This window comes from Patagioenas fasciata, unplaced genomic scaffold (assembly GCF_037038585.1).
Source record: "Patagioenas fasciata isolate bPatFas1 unplaced genomic scaffold, bPatFas1.hap1 Unplaced_5, whole genome shotgun sequence".
Lineage (NCBI taxonomy): Eukaryota > Metazoa > Chordata > Aves > Columbiformes > Columbidae > Patagioenas > Patagioenas fasciata.
In genome coordinates, this window is record NW_027288767.1 from 2,124,748 (window position 1) to 2,142,229 (window position 17,482).

General features: G+C 48.6%; 1 pseudogene; it reads right to left on the bottom strand.

Moving 5' to 3' along the window:
- The window catches only part of LOC139826876 (dynein axonemal heavy chain 9-like), a 57,760-nt pseudogene that overhangs the window by 3,747 nt on the left and 36,531 nt on the right, over nt 1-17,482 (bottom strand).

Here is a 17,482-nt window from a genome sequence, read left to right on the forward strand (position 1 = left end):
TCCGCTCCACTGTCTCTGTTCCTCGGAAGCTTTTGGCAGAGCTCAGGCATGCACACAGCTGAGGAGAGTGGAAATTGCAATGCGTCCCTGCCCTGTATTCCCTGTGGAGAGATGCAAATATTCATGTCCCACACAGAGCTGCTGGCTAAAGTGTAAAACACACCAATCTCCTTCCAAAACAGTCACTGCTTTTCCTTCAAATCACCTCTGCCTAGATAATGGTTGTTTGCTGCTGCCTGACAGAAGACAATGTTAGGTGCTCACAGCAGGGGGGTTCACCCCAGCTGAGGCCAAATCCACAGCCGCCTCTGCTCTCAGCGTCGCGGGGCAGCAAGGCCGAGCATCGCGCTCCCCTCGCAGGCTTTGCACTGGGACCACAGTCACAAGCCACAGCAAGAGCAGAGCAAAGCTCCTCTCAACCCAGCTATGAGTAAGCAATCAAGCGGTATTAAAGAAGCGATGGACAACGTCCTCGGACACACGGTGTGAACTGTGGGGTTGTCCTGTGCAGGGACAGGAGCTGGACTCGATGATCCTTGCGGGTCCCTTCCAGCTCAGGACGTTTTGTGATTCTAAGTGAATTTGTTTGCTGGGGACAGGGGAAGCCCTGAGGGTGCTCAACTCTCAGTTCACCCAGAGCCTCCCAACCAGCTCTAGCCCAGCAGTATGCAATGGGAAGAGGGACCCACGCTTTGAGATTCTCTCAAACCCACTCCCCAGCACTGGAGCTGAACAAAAAGGTCTCCGACAACCAAGCCCAAGCAGGCTCCTACCAGTGGCCGTAGTCCAGGTGCTGCCGGATCAGCGTATGGGGCTGCACTGTCCCGTAAGCGTCCACCTCGGGCATGTTGAGATCATCAATGAAGTACACGAGCTCCTTGGTACCTGGAGGGCCATAATTCCTACCAGCCTTTTTCTCCAGAGGTTTCTCAAGCATACCTGTAGGGAGGCAGAGGTGCAAAGCTCATCTACTGGGAGAGCAACTGCTGCAAAATAAAAATGATTTCTCAGCCCAGCTCAATGCTGTGCTGTGTGTAGCTACAGCGGCCCCTCAAGGAGCTGAGATGTCCCCCAGCTGCAGCTGTATGAGGAGCAGCTGAGGGGCCTGGGGGTTCAGCTGGAGAACAGGAGCTGAGGGGAGACCTTCTGATCTCTGAACTGCCTGAAAGGAGCTTGGAGCCAGGGGGGTCGGGCTCTGCTCCCCAGGAACAAGCGCCAGGAGCAGAGGAAACGGCCTCAAGTTGCACCAGGGGAGGCTGAGGCTGGATCTGGGGAACAATTTCTTCCCCAAAGGGCTGTGGGGCATTGGAACAGGCTGCCCAGGGCAGTGCTGGAGTCACCAGCCCTGGAGGGTTGGACAGACGTGGAGATGAGGTTCTCAGGGACTAGAGTGCTAGAGCTGGGTTACGGTTGGACTCGATGATCCTGAAGGTCTCTTCCAACCAAACTGATTCTATGATTCTACAGTGCAGCTGGGAGCCCTGCAGGGACCCTTGGTCAGCACTTTGGTTTGACTTAAATCAGAAAGCTCTCAACTCTTCCTTCCAAACAAAAATACAACAAACTTCGTCTGCTACAAAACATGTCTACCTCAGAGCAAACAAGAGCTTTTCATGCAAGATAAAGCCTTTTGAATCTCTTCTGCATAATTTTTTAAACGAAATCTTGCTTGCAGAGGTGGCTGTGCCAGAGCAGTGAGCATCCCCTGCTGCCTGCCCCGGCGATGCGGCAACTGCAGCGTGGCCAGGGCAGCAGGCACTGGGCGCTGCGATGGAGAAAGGGAGATGGATGCTGTGGGCACAGAAGCCCACGAGCAAAGCTGCTGGTTTTGTGAATATATGCATCTTTTACCCTGTTAGACAAAAATAGGCGATCTCAGGGCCAAATTCCTGGACATCTTCAGAACAACCAACATGACACTTTTATTTAAATGCATCAAATAATCATAAGTTCCCTGATCTTCTCACCAGCGTTACCCAACCCTCCAGATAATGTGACAAGACTTAATTCCAGCACGAGCTGTCAAATTACCACCTAGTTTCAAGTAGGGTCACGCACACGCAAAGGAAAGCACGGAGAGAACAGTTTCGCATTTCAAAGCCTTGGAAGACTTTAATTTGTTTTAGCAGAAGGCTGGGGTCATATGTTGCTCTAGCTCATAAAACGTGGGGAATATTTATAATCCTGGGCTGATATTTAATAAAAATCACCCCACGTCGCTGCACATCATGTTCTATAGGTTATTGATTCCTCTGATTGCAGCCCAGGCAACCTTTACTGTCTCAGTAAGTGGAAAAGCAAACGGAAGCAACGCTCCTCTGCCCAGACCCCGGGTGGGTTTTCTGCCCTGTGCTTACTCGAAGAATTTGTTTCATTAGCAGTTTTGGGTTGGCAACAGACCTATAAGGTGCTATAAAGCAGCACACGGTAAGTAGCAATTCTTTGTAATTAGGGAAGACTGGCAAATGTAAACGGGACTGGGAGTTTTTTTAAGCCATTTATTATCACGTGCAAAAGTTGTTAAGGAAGATTTATATTCCGTTGGTTTGTTTCAGATCACAGACCTTTCAAAACGCTGGGTTTTTCCTGCTCGGGTGTACTGCAGACAGCTTGCCTTGCTCACCACTCAAAACGCAGCTGATTTCTTGTCACAGACAGTTGCTGCACAAAGGAATGGATTGTGCTACGAAAAATGATGAATCTTTCCTCAGCGGAGCCTCTCTCCCCGTTCAATAAAACCACAATATTTGAAATTTCTGGTAGCAAGTTAAATTAAGTGTTTCAAATAAGCATTTAATTTAAATTTAATTAGTCCCTAATTAACATATAAAATCAGCCCTTTTTGAGGTTAAACAAGTATGCAAGAGATTCATCACACTGAAATGCAATTACTGGGGATCAAGTGACATGTTCGTGGAAGTGGTATTTTAATTCAAAGCCGTATCTCACAATAATAATAAGGGGCGGTGTGTCTGTGTGAGATCCTGACACATACTCAAACCAGCACCTCAAAGAAACAGTCTGGACACCTCGTACCTTCTGGTTGGTGAGCAAGGGAGAGGGAAAAAAAGAACCCAAACAAAAAAAACCACAAGATTTATTGCAATTTCTCTGAATGACAGAAGTCAGGGCTACATCTGATGGAGGGGCAGAGGCCCAAGAGGGCACGAAGCAGAGCGAGGCCCAGGGCAAATGCCACAGAATGTGGTATTTAGTCACAATAAACTACAGAAAATCCCCAAACTGGCCCCAGGTTCAGGCAGAGAGAGTGTTGGGCTCCTTTTAACCCCTGTGCACACGGCGCTTCTGGAAGCCACAGGATGCAGGGATGGGTTGAACAACAACTCTGCTTCCCCTAAGGGCTGCATCTTATACATCTCTGCAGCAACAGGCACCTTGTCTAAGGAACTACTGGAACTCAGGTTAGGATCTTTTTTAAGTAAGAAAAAATCCAAAATTACTTTGTGCCCATGTTTTACAAATTTAAAGATGTGCCTGCTGGGGAAAAGAATAAAGCAGCCAAGTGACAAACTACACAAAAAGGGACAAATTAACTCTAAAAAATGAGCAGCAGGGATCCAGGCCAAGCAGTATAAATCATGCTTCTCAATGCAAATCTCACCACCACATCTTCATCCACACACAAGACAACTTGCTCCTCTGTGCAGGGGAAGAAAATCACTGACTCAGCCCACAGCTCATGACCAGGGACACGGTGCCAGGTCTGCCTGTACAAATAACACCTGCACACACTCGCCCATCCAGCTGGAGACAAACGGCTGCACATTCACAGAATCACAGGATCCCAGGCTGGTTGGGCTGAAGGGACCTCTGCAGATCCCCAGTCCAAGCCCTGCTCACGCAGGGTCACAGAGCAGATCACACAGGTGGGTCCAGGCGGGTTTCAATGTCTCACAGAAGGAGACTCCACACCCGCTCTGGGCAGCCTGGGCCAGGCTCTGGCACCTCCCAGCAAACAAGTTTCTGCTCATGTTCAGATGGAGCCTCCTGTGTTTCAGTCTGTGCCCGCTGCCCCTCACCCTGGCGTTGGGCACCACTGAACAGAGTCTGGTCCATCCTCTGACAGCCACCCTGAGATATTGATCCCATTGATCAGATCCCTCTCAGCTTCTCTTCTCCAGCTCAACAGCCCCAGAGCTCTCAGTCTCTCCCCATAAGAAAGAATCTCTAGGTCCCTCAGCATCTTTGTCCCCCACCCAGGCAGCTGGACAGAGAGACAGACAGACAGACAGACAGACAGACAGCTCAGCCCATTTAGCAGCTCAAGGGCATTTTGCAGAGACCCCAACACAGGGAAAAAAGCAAAGGGGCACCTGGGAGGGAGGAGGGAGACTGCAGCCATCACACACTAGCAAGACCCAAAACCCTTCAGACCTGCCCCAGAAAGCTGCCGTGACTCCACGACACAGCCCCAGGTGACACAGTGTGGGCTGAGCCTGTGCTGTCACCTCTGCGAGTGGATCAGTCCCACAGGGCAACTTTAAACTCTGACACCTTCCTTAAAACATCTGCAGTGTCGGGAGCCCAGCAGAGCACAGACAGGGGCTGTGATGCTCATGGCCGTGAGTGTGTTCGCCCCAGGGCCACCTGGCCAGGAAAAACCCACATGGTGAAGGTTAAAACCTTGGTCTCACTGGTGCTGGTCCTGTAGAGGGAGTAAAGGGATTTCAGGACACTTGGGTCTGACCAAACTCCATAAAGGAAGTTATTTTGGTTTACAGTGACCCACAGCTGTTGTTCAACTCAAAACAAGCAAGGTTGTTTCATTCCTGATTAATAAATACATGTAGAAAATTATCCTCTCTCTTTAGGTCAACTGAAAGTGAAAATACCATTCCAAAATGAGTCACTTTTCAACAATTCCCTCTTTCTCTTCATCTGTGAAAAGACTACACAGCAGAACTGACCTTATCCTGGTCTCAAACTTCATCTTTCACTGATGTGCCAAAATCCTCATCAAAGATATTCTCATGGGCTTCCCCAGGTCAGAGCCTCCCAGGGTCAGCAGCCGTGTCCCCTGGGGCGGTGGGATGTGGCACCCGCTCCGTGGGAGCACACGGGGCTGCATCAGGATGCGGGGGACAGCCCAGGAACCAGCAGCACCTGCACATCCCCATTAGCACTGTCCTCACTGACAACTGGGATGCAATTCCCATCATTGCACTCTGAGGACAGCTTAGATCCCAGCCAAGCAACCCATTCTATTCAGCACGGGCTTAAATTCAAGCGTATTAAAGACACACCTCAAGTCAAGTACGAGCTGTGTGCTGTAGAGAACAGCAGCAGATTTAAGTGTGTGCTTTGCACAGCCCTGAACCAGAGTCGTGGTGTTCAGAATTCAATCCCTCATGTTGGGAAATGCCATTTTCCATAAAACCAGGAGTCTGCGGACCAGTGAGTTTCACAGTGGTGTTTAAGAGTCAGTGGGTGCCAGTGCAGTGCCCACAGTGCACACCCAGCTCCAAACCCCGACGGACACCCCAGGAATTTGGTGACCCGCCAGGCAGAAGTCCCACATCTCAGCCATTGTCTTACCTTGCAGCATGGCAGAGGTGGCGTAGTAGTTAAACGGGACCTTCTTCACCACATAGGCGTCTGTATCCAGCGAGCAGAGCTTGTCCCCCACCAGCACAGACTTCCCCGTGCCGGCGTTGCCCACCAGCATCACGGGGCGCCGGCGCTCCAGGAGCCTGTCCATGAAGTACCGCACACGGACCGTCTCGGTGGTGGGCACCAGGCAAGCCTGAGAGGGGCAAAACGAGCAGGTAAGTGTACCCATCTGTGGCACCACCCCACTGCCATGTTCTGAGGAGACATCAAACTGGGAGAGCCAGGAATGAGTGCGGTGACCTGAGTTTCTAGATGGCGCTAGGAAGGGAACAATACACTGCTACCAACCATTCAAGTCAAACCATCTGTACAGACGAAACAATGACAGCGGGATGCTGAGAGCAACATCTGGATCTCCCCGCAAACACACATTTTGCTAAAATGGTAACAATTTTTACAAGTCATCTGCTCACTGTGGCACCTCTAAAAGGAAAGAAAGGCATAGCTGGCAAACGCAATTCACTACCTGCAGCAACTCTCATTTTTCGTCCAAATCATATAAACAACCCTATTTTCAGCCACGCAGAATGACGAGATGGTGTCTCAGGGACTTTGTCACTACGTTGTCCCACATCCTGCTTCTCTCTGCAGGCCAAACGCACCTCCATCCCGCACCCTGGGCACACCAGCCCTGGCTCATAGGTGTCTCTGAGCCTGCGCCTCATGTACATCACTCAGCTCTGGAAGATGGATGGAGGATGAGTCTTCACAGTCAAAGTACAGTAAAGAAAGATGGGTAATTGAGTTGTACTTCATAAAGAATGTGTCAAGGGTTTTGATTGTGGGGTGACAATACAACCATGGCAGATGTGTTGTTAGCCCCCTCTCCCCCACCTTCAGCCCCTCTCTCTCCCCCATTCCCACTCAGGACAGGTGATTGGGAGGGAAAGAAGGATAGATAGAAGAGAATTGGAAAAATTAAAAATGTTTTACTAATGCTACTAATAAGAATAGAGAAAATAATACAAAATATACAAAACCAATCTTGAAAGCCCCAGCAACTGCAGAGCTGGCACCTGAAGTCCTGGACTGGACTGTGCAGCCAACCGGAGCTGGATTCAGTCTGTCATGAGGCCTCAGTTCGCAGGGACGACCAGCAAGGTCCTCTCCTAATCTCGGCCATAAGCAAAATGGACGAGATCCTCGTGATCTCCCACTTTTATATGAAGTATTCACGTGAATGGGATGTTATACTCTGTTTGTCAGTTTCTTGGTCACCTGTTTCTCATTGCCCCTCTCGCGAGATGCGAATCTGTCCTTATCAATAACCTCACATTCCATTGCTATGTTTACCAAAACATGGATCTGGTTCTCCAGGAAAACGCAGCTGATATGAAGGTTTTACCTGACAGGCAAATTCACTAAAAGAGAAACTTGTTTTTAACAAAACCAGGACGGAATGCCATTCTTATTATGAAGTGCTTGACCTCGAATGAGACTTCAATTGAAATGCCTGCATACAGTCACTAAAATGCATGTGCTCTTCCCAGACAAAACACGTGCAAGGTTCACATACCTGTAAGGGCATTTCTGGATCAAATTCAAACTGAGGAATAAGTTTAGACCAAGGTTCAAACTTCTTCGTTTCTGGATCAATGTAGAAGTCAAAGACTGTGCCCTGAGAGGGAAACTTGATAGTCTTGAATTCTGCCACCCACCACTTGCTGAACTCCACTCTGTAGTCCACAAGCTATAAGACAAAAAGTGGAGAAAATACACTAATCTGGATCAATTAATTAGTAATGGAGAATGTTATCTATCCCAGTCCACCAGAGCGGGATTAGTCCTTAAAATATATTCCACAGCATAAAGTTCTTATCATTTTTCCTGCTATTAAGCCTAATTTTTCATTTTCTTCATTTCTGCTCATCAGTCCTATTTATTCATCTAAATAATTCATCCTCTGTGTTGATCACTCTTGGTATGTCTGAGACTAGATAGATGGATCAATTTGAAAAAGAGAAATACGTGCCTATGACTAAACAGACCACTTGATTGATTCTTGGTGCCTACTTCTTCCAACAGACAAGGACACAACATCCGTCTACATCTGTGCTCATGGTCAGTCACAGCATGCATACCAAAGCCTTTCCTCATCAATCACACCACTCTATTCAGAGTGAGTTGTTGTCTTCTGGCTTCTTTTCAAGCCACAACGTTTCAGACAAGCAGGACTGCAGACACCAGCGTACCAAAGCAGCAGCGAGGGGCTGCCCCTTTGACCCCGCCGTGATTCTGCGCTGCCACATTCCCCTCAAAGCACCCGTTTCCTTGCTTTTCCCCATTGTATCTTTCTACACATGGAGATTTTGGAGCATCTGAATTTTTTCAACTGGGGTGACAGTTTTGCTTTAGATGCTGGGTCAGGACTCACAAAATGTGCTTAGTCCCCTCCTCTGCCCTAGGTCTCCTGTATGACATTGGGCCAGCCATTCTGCCCAAACACCTTCCCATGTGGACAATGGGAACTGGAGAGAGGTGGAGGGGAGGAGGAGAGGAAAATTGCTGTGAGAAAGATGTTTGTGAAATACCGGACGCATCATTTAGCCCGTTTTAACAGCACAGTTTGTTCCTGGGGTGTCTGCGGGTCTCTCCTCCCCATAGCCATACAATGTGGGGTCACCAACACATTGTCCATAGGCTGCTCGGCCTCCATAAGGAAACCTGGGTTTGTTGCTGAACTGAACCAAGTGTCCTCCATAAAGCCTCCTGAGCCACAGTCCCTCAAAAGACCAGTGGATTTGAAAAACACATTAATAGTATCCACGATTTTGCAGACTCGTGCTATTCAGAGAGGCAGAATCCCTGTAATTCTCCGTTCTCCTGTTGTTATAACTCCTCAGCAGCGGCAGCAGAGTAGCCCGCAGTGGAGCGGGACGTGCGTGGCTGCTAAAAGCTTTCCCACAAGGGTGCCCTTACCCCGCACAGCCAGACCGCCTGCAAGCGCGCTGTGCCGCGCTGCCCGCCCTCCCTGACCCCGCGGTTCAATGGAGCCACTCCAGCCCCAGCTCTATTGCCAGAACGGTGTGGAATTCAAACCACTTCCTTAATAAAAACCCCATATGGATTACCGCTAATTTCAGAGCCAGGAAATGGCAAATCTATCATCTGTTTTTATACAGGGGCCCCGCTACCCACCAACAAGCACCGAGTAGTGGGAAGCCTCCCAGACTGTTTCTCCTGACATTTCGGCCGCGAAAGGTCAGCGCGAAGGGCACCTTCGGTGGAAAGCAATAAACAGATTTTATATTGGATCATTTTTCATCAGGCTCCCCATTGCTCGGACTGCTGTATCCTCGCACTCTCAGCTCTGACATTTACAGAGCATCGCGGGCAGTAACGCACAGCCAGGCTCCCGGCGGAGCCTCCCGGAGGGTCGCTGTGCCTGCAGCTGCTCCTGCAGCCCACCCAGAGCCACTACCGCAGGCAGGAGCCCGGCCTGATGCACCCGAGACTGACTGTGCGGCATGGGGAACACAGCGGCCAGCTGCCACAGCACCGCACACCAGCATACTTGCGCTTGTACTGCTGAAGCAAAGACAAGTAGTGCTTCCCAGGCTTTATTGTGTTTTGTTTTGTTTCTTTAAGTCATCCTAGACTGGCAACACTAAGGCTGAGTATTTCCCAGCTGGCACATGGGAAATGGAGGCTCCACAAGGACCAAGGAAGCTGGTCTCGCACAGGTCATTCAATGGTCACAAGGTGTGATGGCACCAAGTGAGCACCCAGCTGAGCTTGAGCTGTGTTGTTCAGCACTTCCTGAAGCATCTGATCCTTGGCATGGAGCAAATCTGAAGAGACCAGCAGACACTCTAGGTCTGGCGTTAAGGTACATGAAAACACACAAAGAGACCCCTGGGAGCACTTGAGCAGCCATCAAGAACGGCAGTGCCTCCACCCGAGCTGGGGAGGGGTGTCTGGTGTTACATTCGTGGAGAGACCTCCCGCATAGTCCAGACAACACAGAGTTTGACACAAGCCCAGCGGAGATCAGACGTGGATCTCCAAGCCCTTGACAGCAGTGCAGTGTGGGCAGACCCAGACATCAGGACTGCACACTTTAGATCTGAGGATAAGGCGTCCTCTGACTAGGGGATGCAACCACCCAAGAGTAGGTGTGCCCCTGTGGCCACGAAAGTCAATGGCACCTGGGGTGCGTTAGGAAAAGTATGACCAGCAGGCCAAGGGAGGTTGTTCCTCCGGCTCTGCTCTGCCCTGGTGACAAAACACCGGCTGGTTTGTGTTATGTAGCACGTCTACCTGTGCAGTCAGAAGGCTGAAAGACTGCTCCACTGATACATCCATCTGATAAATCAGTCTTAATTTGATCACATTATGCACATCCACAGGCTTCTATAAGTTAACCTTATGTTTCTCCCCAGTGAAATGCATCTGCATAAGCAAACATCCCTCCACCTTTACCACTGACCCCTCAGCTGTTCTCCGGTGGTGTTACACCCTGGATAACGAGGCCTTTCGTAAAAGGAATTGTAGTGTTTCTAGTTTATTATCACCTATATGAGAGCCCCAGGAAAACAGCATTACTGGCATAGCACTATGTTTCAGAAAGTATGAAGAAATCAAAACAACACAAAACCACACAAACAAACTGTGTGAAAGATGCTGAAGAGGCATCTTCCGTCTTACCTGATCTCGAAACATTGATCCACCAAAGGCCCAGACGGCAGCAAAGACAAAGTAAAGTTCATAAAGCTCCTTGGGACAGTCAGGAGGTGTGTTCTCCTCTGCCAGGAGACATTCAAGGAGGTAGCACAACATCTGAACCATACTCTGTTCAGGAATGGGAATAATCTTCTTAAATCTAAGGGATGGAAATTAGAAAGCAATACGTCCATCACAACCCAGGAAGACTAGAAATGCTCTTTCAGAATACTGGCATTCTGCTTGTCAGCGGTACGTGTCCTATTCCCAGGTACAATAAAGAGAACACCCATTCTCACACTCAGACCCGCTGGCACCGGCACATATACAAGTAATAACAATAATCAGAAGTTTCAAGCATTTTAAAACTTTGATCTTCTTGAAAGAAGCAGAATGGAAGACTTGCTAAAGGCAATGATTTCCTGCGAGCACGATGAGTTCAAAAGCGGTCAAATAGAGGAGTAATAAAATAAACCCTTTCATCTTGCCATTTTACATTCATTTAAGCTACACTTACAGAATTCCAAACTAATATTGTAGCTGCACTGAAGTCCTCCATAAAGTAACTATAGCTATTTGAAAGGTTGGTTCTACGATTTCTGAATTAAGCAAGCTACCAAAACACTCAGCTCAGGGTTGCCTGCAGCTAATCCCGTGGATTTCACGCTCTGAGACAATGTTCAGCAAACAGAATGGGAAACGTCCGATTGACTTTGCTACCAACAGTCAAAACCAACTTGGTCCCACAGAGAGAAGTTCCCTAGCACAATGTTTAAGTCCTGATTCCAGACCCTTCTGACACATCCCCCTTTTGGCTGACATCTCCCATGCTCACTGATTTTTCTTTTGTTTTTAAAGGAAAGTGCAACTATAGGAAGCAAGTAGAGGATGGGAGATGCTCCCTTAAGTTTTCTGGGACTCTACTTTGGCCAGTCCTCACCACAGTATGAGAAAGAGAATGGTTTCACATGATGATAAGCAAGAACCACATGACTTCCCTGTGGACACTGCTTTAAAGCCAAATCAAGCCAAGAAGCACTAGGACCCTTCCAAATACCCAAGTTCTTAATGAAAAATAACTTGTGGAGTGGGCTCAGGTCTAGCCTGACACATCAGGAGGCTGAAAAGCTTTCTCTTTGGGATCTGCCGGAATTATTTTCCAAGAGATAGAGAGTTGATACAGGAAATACAATAAAAATCAAATCAAAATCAGATGAAAACCAGATCTGACCAACACGATACAGGCAGGAGCGTCACTTTGCCCACCTCGCCCTGCTGGTTCTCTGAGCTTAAGCCAATGATGCTCAGGGCTTCCAGGGGCAAGGAGGATCATGTGCAGCACAACCCAGCGCAGCACAGCTGGGCTGGACAGTGGCAGGTGTCCCCATGCCCTCACCACGGGTGACACAATCACTCATCAGATGGTACCTTGTTCTGAGGGTGTCCAGGCAAATGGGCAGGTACTTATCAAACAAAATGGTCAGGTTGGCTCTTTCGGACTGGATCTCTCGCCTGTCGATCCAGCTGCTCACTGGAGGATTCCAGCCCAGATCCGACGGGTTGATGTACAGGATCCCTTTAGGCCCAGGGTAAGAGAGAACATATAGTAAAGACATAGCAGAAACTGTTCCTTTCTTCCAGCAGAGTTTACCAGGTACTTTCACACAACTAAAACCCTATCAAATATGACGGGACGTCCCATTACCTGCCCCCTTTTCCTGCCCCACTGCAGAGTAGAAACATGAACAGTGAAGAAACTTCACCCTTGAAACCACGGCGCTTTTCATGACCTTGCCCTAAATTCAGAACATTGTCTTGTCTGAGCAGTTTCATTGCTCTGGGCCCCATTTCCCCATGTGTAAAACTAGGGGACACCTCCATTCCCTTCTCCCATACTTCATGCACTTCTTCAGAAGATCAAGAACTCTTTGAGACAGATACTGTCCTTCTCCTCATAAAGTCCATCCAAAGGGCTTTGCACAACAGGAGCACTCAGCAACGCTGAAGCCATGATCACCCACCAACAGTCAGAGTGCTCTGGGTAAATCTCCAGGATGATGACAGCTCCACATGTGCATTTGGGGTCAGGATCCTCAGTTTGTCTGTCAGAAACCTGCCCTGTCCACCCACGGCCGCTGTGATCTCAGGTTGGGTACTTGCAACAGGAGTCAAGTTGGCCAACAGAAGACTGGTTAATGGCACGAGATCCTCCTGGGTTCACGGCAAATCCCAGTGCGGAGCTCAGGCCAGGACTCACCCGCTCGGGACACGGTTGCTGGGGTGGCTGTGCGCAGGTGGCTGATCTCAAACACCAACCGCATCGTTGGGTTCAGAGGGATTCTCTCATTGCTCGCCAGGGTCAGCACCTGCATTGGGCAGACAGACAGACAGAATGACATCTTCCCCAGGAACAGGAATGAAAAGCATTCAGCACTTTGCACTAAAAAGCTTGGTTGCTGCCAGCACAGTTCCTTGAGGGAATGCAGCTGATTTCCAGCAGGTAGTAGAACTGTCTTCCATGACTCAAAGGAACAGCACTCCCTTCGAGCGGCGGAAAAAGGTGTGGAATTATGACCCCACCCTATTTTTGAAGGGCCTGGAGTTACAATCAGGACATCTGTGATTATCCATGAGCCCAGTTCCAGGAAGGGAAATTACAATGAAACCATGATTTGAGCTATTTCCCCTCATGCACCATTTTCTATATGTGATATTGTTTGGTGTATCTGAAGAAACACAACCGCATTATTCTAGGAGGTGTTATTTCAGCATCTGCATTTTTAGGCTGAACCATGCCATGCAGTCAAAGAATATCTCCTTCTTTAACTTATATTCATTACCTTATTATCATCCATCACAGTATTAAGAGACTCAATCCACATTGGATCAATATCTCCATCTAGTACCATCCACTTGGGACCGTCATGCGTGATGTTGGCCAGCTCTCGCATGACTGATGAAAACAGGCCTGGGAGGGTGACAGGAAGATGGTGATGAACACTGAACTTGACACCTGCTCTAACGGTTTTCTCCAGCAACACAGTAAAAATTACTCTAATTAATGCTTTCCTCTCAAACATGCACAACTCTATGTGCCTATACGTAAATATTACTATATCACAATACGGTTCTAGTTTGCTTTAAAGTGAAAAAAGGGTTCTCAGTTATCACTACTGAAAATGATTGCAGACCTACGCACGAGCTTCATTCCCACCGAGAATCATAAGGGATAAGAAAAATGTAGAGTAGCTACTCAAAGGCAAAAGGCGGCATGAGTTATACAATGCAGAGAAAACCACCTGAATATGCCTAGGAAATCCTTATAAATATTTTTTTGTGGCTCAAAGTGTATCAGGGCAATCAAGATGCATTAAACGCTGGGTCATGGCTTTAGTGAGACTGAGGGGAGAACAAGCACAGAATGACATTGAATGACAGAACAAAATGTTGGTAAAATCAAGGAGAGAGAGGATACAGAGTCTCAAGGGGAGTAAATAATGAATGTTAAGAAGACCACGAAGGCTGGGAATAGAGCAGCAGCACTGCAGAGCAAATGAAAACTCCACAAAACTATTGCTCTCCTCTACATGTGAAAATACCTCGGGAGACGCTGGTCTTCATGAAAAAACATCAGGCAAACATTAAAAAAAAGCCTCTCTTCCAGTGAATTGTGACAAGAACTCTTTTTTTTTTTCTTTTTTTCTCCAGGACAAGCTATTTCTTTGTGATCCAGATCAGGAACAGCTAGTGGCACCATCTGACTGAAGACAAAGCTTGTGCTCAGCAAATGCAGAACGGCTCACCTGGAACAGGTGTGTGATCCCGAGACTGGGTCAACAAAAATAACGCTTCAGCGCCTCTGCCTCCAGCCAGTTCCTTACGTGTTGGACACACGCCTTGGGAACCACTCCGACATTATTAGCATCAGAAACAGTTGCTGTCTCAGGGCATCAGGGCTTCCCTCGGATACACCGCGGCAGCGGGGAGAGGAAAGCGCCTCTGTCCTGACCTTGTGCATCCACAGCACACGGCTCTCTTGGGGTTTAAAAGAAGAGTTTTGTTCTGCAAAGAACACTTTTGGGATTCCCATATGGGACCTTTTACCACCTAACCTGTAGGACCTTTTCAACTTCTGATAATGTGACAGGATAAAACTGGGGAGCGGAAAAGCAGGGGCTGATCTGTAAGGGAACAGGTCACCTCTTGCTAGGCTGTGGTGAAGATTGCCTTGCTGGTCTTTGACAACATAAAACAACATTTTCAGGAATGGTTACTGCAGAAAATATCTGCCTTGAAAGCTCAGGGAGGAGTGCCACTATTTCATTTAAACCATCGCAGGCCAGAAACCACTGGACAGTCACCTGTAAAATGTCCCTCCTGCTGTTCGGTGTCACCGCTGCCCTCGATCTGCAGCCACTGCTGCAGCCAGTCTGCACAGTTCAGGCTGTACCCTGCACGTCCCTCTGCCACTTTGATTTAGGCTCCCTAATTACAATTAGAAAGAAATTAACCTGGCATTGGAGCAAAGCAGGGGGTCGGGAAGGGTCCATGGCGGGGCCAGGGGAGGTGGGTGGCAGCTCATCTGCTGCTGTGGATGATTCATGGTAATGTCTTCCCTCACCTCCCCCACACCTCCCAAACCCGCCGCACACGTAAATCGAAGCTGCCTTTATGTATCAGTCACAACCCAACATTTCCACTCCAGATTTTCTGTAATCTTCCAGCAAGTTTGAAATGTTCCTCAGGAGTAAGCAGGATCAACAGCTTGGCAAACGCTGGTGTGCTACAGAGATCGGGCAGCCATACTGAGTGGAAAAACTGACGTTAAGGCTGCTGTGCGTGCTATCAGCAATGAAAACCTGGGGATGGGACATTTTTTGGGGTCCCAGCGCACACCACAGTGCAGGAGGGACATCTCTTCCATCACTGGTCCAGCCAACTCCCAAAAACTGCCTGCCCCACTTAGGAACTGGTAAGTGTTGGTATTAATGGGCATTAAAATTATTCTTAGGGCAATAGGATCAAGTAGGCTTATGCTATATTTCCCATGTGAAGATCAAAGAGCTAAAACATCCTGTGTATCCTTTCAACAACAAACTGTCATGTGGCTGTAGGCAGCAGACAAGCACCTGGGCTCTCAGACCTGCACATGAAGAACCAGTCACCCTGCTGCTGCTCGGGAAAGTCATTAAAAATACCCGTCTTTATCTACATATTTCAGACATGAAATGACATTTACCGTCTTTCCATTCTCTTGTTGCTGGGTTAATGATGCCAAAGAGCTCATCATTGGTGACTGCCTTGGGGTTGAGGTCTGTCCAGACAGGACGTCGCTTCATTATCTGGTAAGTCCTGTTCAGGGATCTCATCACCTGAGACTTGCCCGTGCCCGCGTTACCCACCACGAAGACAGAGTGCCGGACCGTCAGCAACTCCTCCAGCTGCACCACCTGAGAAAAACACTCCCAAATTTTAGACAAAGATGCCAAACTGAAGTTCAGGTCTATAAAATAGGTCCCACTGGGCCACCTCTTTAGAAAGACGTGACCCTGAGACACAAGCAGATTTGACAATTGAGTTTGGTCCAGCCACTCTAATCACAATGGGTGAAATCCTCAGCCTGCAGATAAACTTTCAGCGCTGTTTATACTTGACAACCACCACCTGATGAGGCCCTGCTCTCCAGGGGCTACACTTTCATGAGCCTACAAAAGTTGGCCCCTTTGGAAGCCCAGAGACTGATCCAGTGCTGACTTCAGGAGCAGGTGCAGCTGCCTCAGACCCAGCACAGCTGACTGCCCTCCAGCGAGATCTGCCTGCAAGGACAATGCTGTGCAGAGCTCTCTTTGTAGAAGCAAAGCTGTTTGAGAAAACCCAAATGATTTGATGGCGACGTGGGTGTAGCAGAAGATCTCTTGGTCTTACTTTGAGCACAAAGTTGTCCTCAGCCTGCAGCCGGAGGTCCAGCACAGCCTGCCTCACAAACGACTCAAAATTCAGGTCACGCTTCCGAGGCACATCCAGTGCAGGGAACAGATCCCCAATCAGCCCCATAAACACCGGCACATCATCCGTCACAATCTTGGGGATGTTGAAGTCACGAAGAGAGCGCATCAGAACCTGGTCTTCGGGTCGCTCTGGGTCATCTCGCTTGAGGGAGCCAGCAACAACCAGCACTGACTTAATGGCACGCAAGCCCCAGTCGTAGTGATCCTACACCAGAGGAAGAAAAAAAAAGAGGCATGAGTTTATGCTTAGACAGCACCATGTAGGGTGAAGAACCACCATTCCCAAACTGCCAGACTAGTAAGCAATGAAAATACATCTAAATCTGTTATTTGCATTGTGGCCAGAGACCTTCTCCAGCCTGAGTGACCTGGTTTCCATCTCAGTAGGTGAGATTCCCGTCAGGGACAGTATTAAAGAGTCAAATAATTCAGCTGTTCAGACCATCACATGGGCTCACAGTTGGCAGTAAGACAGCAGCAGGATTTGCACTCCAGAGACCAAAGCAATTTGTTTCACCTAAATCATAAAGCACCTATAGCAAGGCCAGCCAGCCCCCTGCATCTGCAGGAGCCACCAAGGTGAAAGGCTTGTTAGTCCATTATGAGGCCCCAAAGACCCAAGTTTCTCCACCCTGCCCATCACAAGATGACAAGCCTGTTTGGTCTCAGAGGAGGTCCAGGAATAAGGGGTCAGTAAAGACATTGCTGAAAAAGTACCACAAAACGGCATGAGAAGAACTCTCAAGCCAACAAACAACTGTTCATATTTCTGTCCTGTTAACACCCTCCAGAGCACAGCTCGACAGCTGACTGCTCTGTGTGGGAGGCCATGGCTTCCACCAGGCCCCTCAAGGCACAGCACCAAGTTTCTGCGACAGAGCATATCCCACCCAGCCTCATGCTGGCACAGCCAAGATCAGGTTTGTATCATCAGGAATCCTGATTCAGGTCTCCTCTGGACCCAGCTTCGATCTACACAAATAATGACAAGGAAAAATCTGATTTGCTTTGCACTGACAGTAACTCTAACAAGACCTGGAACCAGCCTAAGGCTGAACTCAGAGAGGGACACCATAAACCCTTTGCAGGCAGGAGAATCAATAGGAAGAGACTGGAAAGCAAAAGGTCACTGAATACTACCCCAAACATGGTGCCATTTAAACTCACTGAAAGGTCTCCCA